The sequence below is a fragment of the Homarus americanus genome, unplaced genomic scaffold, assembly GCF_018991925.1.
Source record: "Homarus americanus isolate GMGI-L3 unplaced genomic scaffold, GMGI_Hamer_2.0 scaffold46197, whole genome shotgun sequence".
Lineage (NCBI taxonomy): Eukaryota > Metazoa > Arthropoda > Malacostraca > Decapoda > Nephropidae > Homarus > Homarus americanus.
The window spans coordinates 7,179,921-7,190,892 of NW_024723050.1; the positions used below are offsets into that span (position 1 = coordinate 7,179,921).

At 52.0% G+C, this 10,972-nt stretch overlaps 1 protein-coding gene across 1 annotated transcript in view; it reads left to right on the forward strand.

Annotated features, from left to right (window-relative positions):
- Window positions 1-3,449: 3,449 nt before the first annotated feature.
- Window positions 3,450-10,972, forward strand: part of LOC121863321 — a 76,873-nt gene continuing 69,350 nt past the window's right edge. The window contains exon 1 of the mRNA XM_042361941.1: window positions 3,450-3,663. The gene's annotated coding sequence lies outside the window, so the exon portion shown is untranslated. The remainder of the gene's footprint in view (window positions 3,664-10,972) is intronic.

Genomic DNA, 10,972 nt, shown 5'->3' on the forward strand with positions numbered 1-10,972 from the left:
TTGCAGTATTGCAGATGAAGAATAATCCTGGTGTCAGCCTCTTCATGATTTGTAGGTTGAAGATCAGTATGTTCAAGTTCACCATTTGGCAGCACATATTTGTCTTTAGTTGTCACCAAAATCTTGTTGTCAGTAGACATGTGCTTGACTTCATCAGACAGAAACTGGAACAGCTCCTCTTTGTTGCTGTTGACTCTTAGGAAACTTGTCCAGTTAACAGGCACAGGTGTTCCATCCATACCTTTTGTTTGCTGTGGTGGTGGAGACGGTGCGGGTCAGTGTGTGGTGGTGGTGGAGACGGTGCGGGTCAGTGTGTGGTAGTGGTGGTGGAGACGGTGCGGGTCAGTGTGTGGTGGTGTGGTGGAGACGGTGAGGTCAGTGTGTGGTAGTGGTGGTGGAGACGGTGCAGGTCAGTGTGTGTGGTGGTGTGGTAGACGGTGCGGGCAGTGTGTGTGGTGGTGGTGGGAACAGTGCAGGTCAGTGTGTGGTGGTGGTGGAGACATGCGGTCAGTGTGTGGTGGTGGTGGTGTGCAGTCAGGTGGTGGGACGGGCAGGTCGTGTGTGGTGTGGTGGGTGGTGGTGGTGGAACGGTGCAGTCAGGTGTGGTGGTGGTGGAGACGGTGCGGGTCAGGTGTGTGTGGTGGTGGTGGTGGAGACGGTGCGGGTCAGTGTGTGGTGGTGGTGGAGACGGTGCGGGTCAGTGTGTGGTGGTGGCGGTGGAGACGGTGCGGGTCAGGTGTGTGGTGGTGGTGGAGACGGTGCGAGTCAGTGTGTGGTGGTGGTGGAGACGGTGCGGTTCAGTGTGTGGTGGTGGTGGAGACGGTGCGGGTCAGTGTGGTGGTGGTGGTGGAGACGGTGCGGGTCAGTGTGTGGTGGTGGTGGTGGAGACGGTGCGGGCGTGTGGTGGTGGTGGTGGAGACGGTGCGGGTCAGTGTGTGGTGGTGGTGGAGACGGTGCGGGTCAGTGTGTGGTGGTGGTGGAGACGGTGTGGGTCAGTGTGTGTGGTGGTGGTGGAGACGGTGCGGGTCAGTGTGTGGTGGTGGTGGAGACGGTGCACGCATGTGGTGGTGGTGGAACGGTGCGGGCGGGGTGGTGGTGGTGGAGGAGGGTGCGGGTCAGTGTGTGGTGGTGGTGGAGACGGTGCGGGTCAGTGTGGTGGTGGTGGTGGAGACGGTGGGTCAGTGTGTGGTGGTGGTGGTGGAGACGGTGCGGGTCAGTGTGTGGTGGTGGTGAGACGGTGCGAGCAGTGTGTGGTGGTGGTGGAGACGGTGCGGCCAGTGTGTGGTGGTGGTGGTGGAGACGGTGCGGGTCAGTGTGGTGGTGGTGGAGACGGTGCGGTCAGTGTGGTGGTGGTGAGACGGCGTGGTCAGTGTGGTGGTGGTGGAGACGGTGCGGGTCAGTGTGTGGTGGTGGTGGAGACGGTGCGGTCAGTGTGTGGTGGTGGTGAGACGGTGCGGATCAGTGTGTGGTGGTGGTGGAGACGGCGGGTCAGTGTGTGGTGGTGGTGAGACGGTGCGGTCAGTGTGTGGTGGTGGTGGTGGAGACGGTGTGGTCAGTGTGGTGGTGGTGGAGACGGTGCGGGTCAGTGTGTGGTGGTGGTGGAGACGGTGCGGGTCAGTGTGTGGTGGTGGTGGAGACGGTGCGGGTCAGTGTGTGGTGGTGGAGACGCGTCAGTGTGTGGTGGTGGTGAGACGGTGGTCAGTGTGTGGTGGTGGTAGAGACGGTGCGGTCAGTGTGTGGTGGTGGTGGAGACGTGTGCGGGTCAGTGTGTGGTGGTGGTGGTGGAGACGTGTGGGTCAGTGTGTGGTGGTGGTGGAGACGGTGCGGGTCAGTGTGTGGTGGTGGTGGTGAGACGGTGCGGGTCAGTGTGTGGTGGTGGTGGTGGAGACGGTGGGTCAGTGTGTGGTGGTGGTGAGACGGTGCGGGTCAATGTGTGGTGGTGGTGGTGGAGACGGTGCGGGTCAGTGTGTGTGGTGGTGGTGAGACGGTGCGGTCAGTGTGGTGGTGGTGGTGAGAAGGTGGGTCAGTGTGTGGTGGTGGTGGAGACGGTGTGGGTCAAGTGTGGTGGTGGTGGTGGAGACGGTGCGGGTCAGTGTGTGGTGGTGGTGAGACGGTGCGGGTCAGTGTGTGGTGGTGGAGGACGCGGGTCAGTGTGTAGTGGTGGTGGAGACGGTGCGGGTCAGTGTGTGTGGTGGTGGAGACGGTGCGGTCAGTGTGTGGTGGTGGTGGAGACGGTGCGGTCAGTGTGTGGTGGTGGTAGAGACGGTGCGGTCAGTGTGTGGTGGTGGTGAGACGGTGCGGTCAGTGTGTGGTGGTGGTGGTGGAGACGGTGCGGGTCAGTGTGTGGTGGTGGTGGAGACGGTGCGGGTCAGTGTGTGGTGGTGGTGGTGGAGACGGTGCGGGTCAGTGTGTGGTGGTGGTGGAGACGGTGTCATCAGTGTGTGGTGGTGGTGAGACGGTGCGAGTCAATGTGTGGTGGTGGTGGTGGAGACGGTGCGGGTCAGTGTGTGGTGGTGGTGGAGACGGTGCGGGTCAGTGTGTGGTGGTGGTGGTGAGAAGGTGCGGGCTGTGTGGTGGTGGTGGTGGAGACGGTGTAGTAGTGTGTGGTGGTGGTGGTGGAGACAGTGTGGGTCAGTGTGTGGTGGTGGTGGAGACGGTGTGGTCAGTGTGGTGGTGGTGGAGACGGTGTGGGTCAGTGTGTGTGGTGGTGGTGGTGGAGACGGTGCGGGTCAGTGTGTGGTGGTGGTGGAGACGGTGCGGTCGAGTGTGGTGGTGGTGGTGGAGACGGTGTGGGTCAGTGTGTGGTGGTGGTGGAGACGGTGCGTCAGTGTGTGGTGGTGGTGAGACGGCGCGGGTCAGTGTGTGGTGGTGGAGACGGTGTGGGTCAGTGTGTGGTGGTGGTGGAGACGGTGTGTCAGTGTGTGGTGGTGGTGGTGGAGACGGTGCGGGTCAGTGTGTGGTGGTGGTGGAGACGGTGCGGTCAGTGTGTGGTGGTGGTGGGGACGGTGTGGGTCAGTGTGTGGTGGTGGTGGTGGAGACGGTGTGGTCAGTGTGTGTGGTGGTGGTGGAGACGGTGCCAGTGTGTGGTGGTGGTGGTGGAGACGGTGTGGGTCAGTGTGTGGTGGTGGTGAGACGGTGCGCGTCAGTGTGTGGTGGTGGTGGAGACGGTGCCGTCAGTGTGTGGTTGGAGACGGCGCGGGTCAGTGTGTGTGGTGGTGGTGGAGACGGTGCGGGTCAGTGTGTGGTGGTGGTGGTGGAGACGGTGTGGGTCAGTGTGTGGTGGTGGTGTGAGACGGTGCGCGTCAGTGTGTGGTGGTGGTGGAGACGGCGCGGGTCAGTGTGTGGTGGTGGAGACGGTGCTGGTCAGTGTGTGGTGGTGGTGGAGACGGTGTGGGTCAGTGTGTGGTGGTGGTGGAGACGGTGCGCGTCAGTGTGTGGTGGTGGTGGAGACGGCGGGTCAGTGTGTGTTGAGCGCGCGTGGAGGAGGGAGGTGTTGGAGCTGAGTGTGTCAGGCTCTTTGGGTCCTGCCACACTCCCTCACCAGCCAGTTCGGTACCGGTCACCACACTGAGGGAGCTGTACCATCTGGGTCAACAAAATACTTCATCTTGCCCTTGATACAGGCTGTTTTTCTCATGATACTTTACCAACATCAAAATTGAGGTAAGTTATCATTTGGATACAATGAATATTTAAAAGCTGTTTGAGATGACGTCAACATGTGCAAATCGGAGACAGTGGAAGCAGTAATTTAATAAGTATTATAGTATGGAAACTATTATTATTTTTTCAATGCATGGTGATAGATTCCATATTCGGTAACGAAATTTTTAGACGAATGTTTGCCTGATTTATCTAACAAGAAAACAATTTCCCTCAACCCTGGCACTACATTATCTTAATACAATGGGACCACTTGACGCCCCTCGAGGAAAGTTTACTACATTTTCACATAAGTTTTGACTTAATAATAAAAAATTGATCTTTGATAAATCACCGATTCTTTTGGTGTTCAAAATTGTCTCCGTTTTAACAATCCGCCTTTCCGCGTTTTTCATCGCTTAGGCAAAATCCAGTGAACAGTAACCAATGATACGATTCTGTCATTAACGACATGTAATACACACTTATCACAATACATATTCAATGATAACACGAAGTATCCACTGACTACCTAAGGTACTCGTTAAGCATGTCAGTTAAATTCCCAATGACCACGTAAGATACCCATTGACCATTCAAGACACCCTGCATGGCAGACTTGCGTTACCAACATGGCAGACTTGCGTTACCAACACAGCAGACTTGCGTTACCAACATGGCAGACTTGCGTTACCAACACAGCAGACTTGTGTTACCAGCATGGCACACTTGTGATACCAGCATGGCACGCTTGTGATACCAGCATAGCACACTTGTGTTACCAGAATGGCACACTTGATACCAGCATGGCACACTTGTGTTACCAGCATGGCACACTTATTACCAGCATGGCACACTTGTGTTACCAACATGGCACGCTTGTGATACCAGCATGGCCCACTTGTGTTACCAGCATGGCACACTTGTGTTACCAGCGTGGCACACTTGTATTACCAGCATGGCACACTTGATACCAGCATGGCACACTTGTGTTACCAGCATGGCACACTTGTGATACCAGCATGGCACGCTTGTGATACCAGCATAGCACACTTGTGTTACCAGAATGGCACACTTGATACCAGCATGGCACACTTGTGTTACCAGCATGGCACACTTATTACCAGCATGGCACACTTGTGTTACCAACATGGCACGCTTGTGATACCAGCATGGCCCACTTGTGTTACCAGCATGGCACTCTTGGTTACCAGCGTGGCACACTTGTATTACCAGCATGGCACACTTGATACCAGCATGGCACACTTGTGTTACCAGCATGGCACACTTGATACCAGCATGGCACACTTGTGTTACCAGCATGTCACGCCTGTGATACCAGCATGGCAAACTTGTGTTACCGGCATGGCACACTTGTATTAAAAGCATGGCACACTTGACAACAGCATGGCACACTTGTGTTACCAACATGGCAAACTTATTACCAGCATGGCACACTTGATACCAGCATGGCACTCTTGTGATACCAGCATGGCACACTTATTACCAGCATGGCAAAATTTGTGTTACCAGCATGGCACTCTTGTGATACCAGCATGGCACACGTGTGTTACCAGCATGGCACACTTGTGTTACCAGCATGGCACATTTGTGTTACCAGCATGGCACACTTGTTACCAGCATGGCACACTTGATACCAGCATGGCACACGTGTGTTACCAGCATGGAACACAAATTACCAGCATGGCACACTTGTGTTACCAGCATGGCACACTTGATACCAGCATGGCACACTTGTGTTACCAGCATGGCACACTTATTACCAGCATGGCGCTTGTGATACCAGCATGGCACACTTGTGTTACCGGCAGCACACTTTTTTACCAGCATAGCACACTTGATACCAGCATGGCACACTTGTGTTACCAGCATGGCACATAAGTTACCAGCATGCACGCTTGTGTTACCAGCATAGCACACTTGTGTTGCGGCATAGCACTTGTGTTACCAGCATTTCACTGTGTTACCAGCATGGCACCTTGTGTTACCAGCATGACGCTTGTGTTACCGGCGTGGCACATTTGTGTTACCAGCATATGGCACACTTGATACCAGCATGGCACTTTGTGATACCGGCATGGCACACGTGTTACAAGCATGGCACACTTGTGTTACCAGCATGGCACGCCTGTTACCGGCGTGGCACGCTTGTTTACCAGCATGGCACACTTTTGTTTACCAGCATGGCACACTTGTATTACCAACATGGCACACTTGATACCAGCATGGCACACTTGTGTTACCAGCATGGCACACTTATTACCAGCATGGCACACTTGTGTTACCAGCATGGCACTCTTGTGATACCAGCATAGCACACTTGTGTTACCAGCATGGCACACTTGTGTTACCAGCATGGCATGATACCAGCATGGCCACGTGTGTTACCAGCATGGCACAAATTACCAGCATGTACACTTGTGTTACCAGCGTAGCGCGCTTGATACCAGCATGGCACACTTGTGTTACCGGCATGGCACACCTTATTACCAGCATGGCACATGATACCAGCATGGCACACGTGTTACTAGCAGCACACTTATTACCAGCATGGCACGATACCAGCATGGCACTCTTGTGATACCAGCATGGCACACTTTTACCAGCATGGCACACTTGTGTTAGCATAACTCTTGTGATACCAGCATAGCACACTTGTGTTACCAGCATCGCACGTTACCAGCATGGCACACTTGATACCAGCATAGCCACGTGTGTTACCAGCGCAGCACACTTGTGTTACCAGCATGGCACGGCAGTATTCGGCGTGGCACGCGTGTTACCAGCATGGCACACTTGTGTTACCAGCATGGCACGTTTATGTTACCGGCGTGCTTGTGGTTACCAGCATGGCACACAAATTACCAGCATGGCACACTTGTGTTACCGGCATGGCACACTTGTATTACCAGCATGGCACACTTGTGTTACCAGCATGGCACGCTTGTGTTACCGGCGTGGCACACGTGTTACCAGCATGGCACACTTGATACCAGCATGGCACTTGTGTTACCGGCATGGCAACGTGTTATCAGCATGGCACACTTGTGTTACCAGCATGGCATCGTGTTACCGGCGTGGCCACTTGTTGCCAGGATGGCACACTTGTGTTACCAGCATGGCACACTTGATACCAGCATGGCACACTTGTGTTACCAGCATGGCACACTTGTATTACCAGCATGGCATACTTGATTACAGCATGGCACTTGTGTTACCAGCATGGCACACTTATTACCAGCATGACAGACTTGTGTTACCAGCATGGCACTCTTGTGATACCAGCATGGCACACTTGTGTTACCAGCATGGCACACTTGTGTTACCAGCATGGCACACTTGATACCAGCATGGCACGTGTGTTACCAGCATTGAACACAAATTACCAGCATGGCACACTTGTGTTACCAGCATGGCACGCTGTGATACCAGCATGGCACATTGTGTTCCGGCATGGCACACTTGTGTTCCCAGCATGGCACACTTGTGTTACCAGCATGGCACGCTAGTGTTACCGGCGTGGCACACTTGTGTACCATCATGGCACCTTGATACCAGCATGGCACACTTGTGTTACCAGCTGCACGCTTGTGTTACCGGCGTGGCACATTTGTTACCAGTATGGCACACTTGTGTTACCAGCATGGCACGCTTGTGTTACCAGCATGGCACACTTGTGTTACCAGCATGGCACACTTGTGTTACCAGCATGGCACACTTGTGTTATCAGCATGGCACATGATACCAGCATGGCACACTTGTGCTACCAGCATGGCACATTATTACCAGCATGGCACACTTGTGTTACCGGCATGGCACTCTTGTGATACCAGCATGGCACACTTGTGTTACTAGCATGGCACACTTGATACCAGCGCTTGTGTTACCAGCGGCACGTGATACCAGCATGGCACACTTGTGTTACCAGAATGGCACTTTTGTGTTACCAGCATGGCACACTTGTGTTACCAGCATGGCACGCCTTTGTTACCTGTGTGGCACACTTGTGTTACCAGCATGGCATACTTGTGTTACCAGAATGGCACTTGTGTTACCAGCATGGCACACTTGTGTTGCCAGCATGGCACCTTGTTACCAGCATGGCACACGTGTTACCAGCAGGTACCACTTGTGTTACCAGCATGGCACGTTTATGTTACCGGCGTGGCTTGCCGTATTTACCAGCATGGTACACTTGTGTTACCGGCGTGGCACACTGTGTTACCAGCATGGTACACTTGTGTTACCAGCATAACACTTGTGTTACCAGCGTGTCACACTTGTGTTACCAGAGTGGCACACTTGTGTTTCCGGCATGGCACACTTGTGTTACCAGCATGGCACACTTGTGATGCAGACACTTTTGTTACCAGCATGGCACACTTGTGTTACCGGCATGGCACACTTGTGTTACCGGCGTGGCACACTGTGTTACCGGCATGGCACACTTGTGTTACCAGCATGGCACGCTTGTGTTACTGGCATGGCACACTTGTGTTACCAGCATGGCACACTTGTGTTACCAGCATGGCACACTTGTGTTACCAGCATAACACTTGATACCAGCATGGCACTTGTGTTACCAGCATGGCACACTTGTGTTACCAGCATGGCACACTTGTGTTACCAGCATGGCACACTTGATACCAGCATGGCACACTTGTGTTACCGGCATAGCACACTTGTGATACCAGCACTTGTGTTACCAGCATGGCACATGATACCAGCATGGCACACTTGTGTTATCAGCATGGCACACTGTGATACCAGCATAGCTTTGTGTTACCAGCATGGCACACTTGTTTACCAGAATGGCACATAATACCAGCATGGCGCGCCCGGGTTACCAGCATGACAGCAGCGACCAGCATGGCACACTTGTGTTACCGGCGTGGCACACGTGTTACCAGCATGGCACATGTTTTACCGGCGTGGCACACCCTGTGTTACCAGCATGGCACACTTGTGTTACCAGTATGGCACACTTGATGCCAGCACACTTGAGTTACCAGCGACGCGTGATGCAACATGGCTTGTGTTCCGGCGTGGCACGCTTTTGATACCAGCATGGCACACTTGTGTTACCGGCGTGCAACTTGTGTTACCAGCATGGCACACTTGTGATACCAGCATGGCACGCTTGTGTTACCAGCATGGCACGCTTGTGATACCAGCATGGCACACTTGTGATACCAGCATGGCACGCTTGTGTTACCAGCATGGCACGCTTGTGATACCAGCATAGCACACTTGTGTTACCAGAATGGCACACTTGATACCAGCATGGCACACTTGTGTTACCAGCATGGCACACTTATTACCAGCATGGCACACTTGTGTTACCAACATGGCACGCTTGTGATACCAGCATGGCCCACTTGTGTTACCAGCATGGCACACTTGTGTTACCAGCGTGGCACACTTGTGTTACCAGTGTAGTACCTTATTGATACCGGCATAGCACCTTGTGTTACCAGCATAAGCACCTGTGATACCAGCACGAGCACACTTAATATTACGGCGTTGCACACTTGTGTTACCAGCATGGTACACTTATTATTCTCCAGCATGGCACACTTGTGTTACCAGCGTGTCACACTTGTGTTACCAGCATGGCACGCTTGTGTTACGAGCATGGCACACTTGTGTTACCAGCATGGCACACTTGTGTTACCAGCATGGCACGCTTTTGTTACCGGCGTGGCACACTTGTGGTACCAGCGTGGCACACTTGATACCAGCATGGCAGACTTGTGATAACAGCATGGCACACTTATGATACCAGCATGGCACACTTATGATACCAGCATGGCACACTTGTTACCAGCATGGTACACTTGTGTTACCAGCATGGCACACTTGTGTAATCAGCATGGCAGACTTGTGTTACCAGCGTGGCACACTTGTGTTACCAGCTTTGCGCGCTTGTGTTACCAGCATGGCACACTTATGTTACCAGCGTGGCACACTTGTGTTACCTGCATAGCAGACTTGTTTACCAACATGGCAGATTTGTGTTACCAACATGACACACTTGTGTTACCAACATGACACACTTGTGTTACCAATATGGCACACTTGTGTTACCAACATGGCACACTTGTGTTACCAACATGGCAGACTTGTGTTACCAACATGGCAGACTTGTGTTACCAACATGACACACTTGTGTTCCCAACATGGCACACTTGTGTTACCAACATGACACACTTGTGTTACCAACATGGCAGACTTGTGTTACCAACATGGCAGACTTGTGTTACCAACATGGCAGATTTGTGTTACCAACATGACATACTTGTGTTACCAACATGACCCACTTGTGTTACCAACTATGTACACTTGAGTTGGCAACATGACACACTTGTGTTACCAACATGACACACTTGTGTTACCAACATGACACACTTGTGTTACCAACATGGCACACTTGTGTTACCAACATGACACACTTGTGTTACCAACATGGCACACTTGTGTTACCAACATGACCCACTTGTGTTACCAACATGACACACTTGTGTTAGCAACATGGCAGATTTGTGTTGCCAGCATAGCAGACTTGTGTTACCAACATGGAAGATTTGTGTTACCAACATGACACACTTGTGTAACCAACATGACACACTTGTGTTACCAATATGGCAGACTTGTGCTACCAACATGGCAGACTTGTGTTACCAACATAGCAGACTTGTGTTACCAACATGGCAGACTTGTGTTCCCAACATGATACACTTGTGTTACCAACATGGCACATTTGTGTTACCAACATGGCACACTTGTTTTACCAACATGACACACTTGTGTTACCAACATGACGCACTTGTGTCACCAATATGGCAGACTTGTGACAGCTGCTCTACAATACTTCCTTTTACACACTTCACAGCACCTATCTAACAGTCAAGGTTCAAGAATCAATTTACGCAATATTTTGTAGAAAACAAATCAATAGAACACTAATTTGTAATAATGAAAAGTATTAATAGTTTCAAAGTCTTCTGATTTAACAGCTTTTGCACATACAGTTAATCATTACTCACTCTCCTTATCTGCTTATTAAGGATTTGCTGAATAGAACAAGCTGTGTGAGTGTATTTCTGTGTTGTGTTTTAGGTTAAGTTGTACAAGGAACAAATCAAGATTAAATGTCAGTGGATTCGTCAACCATAGCGGATCATGGTCACGAACTAGGTGTTAATTGCTATCATTCCAGGTTATATGTTCGTTTTTATTTGAGTTAATTCTCACTCATTTAAGACATTGTTTACCACCGTAACATAAGCTGTATCAGTAGGGTGTGCCA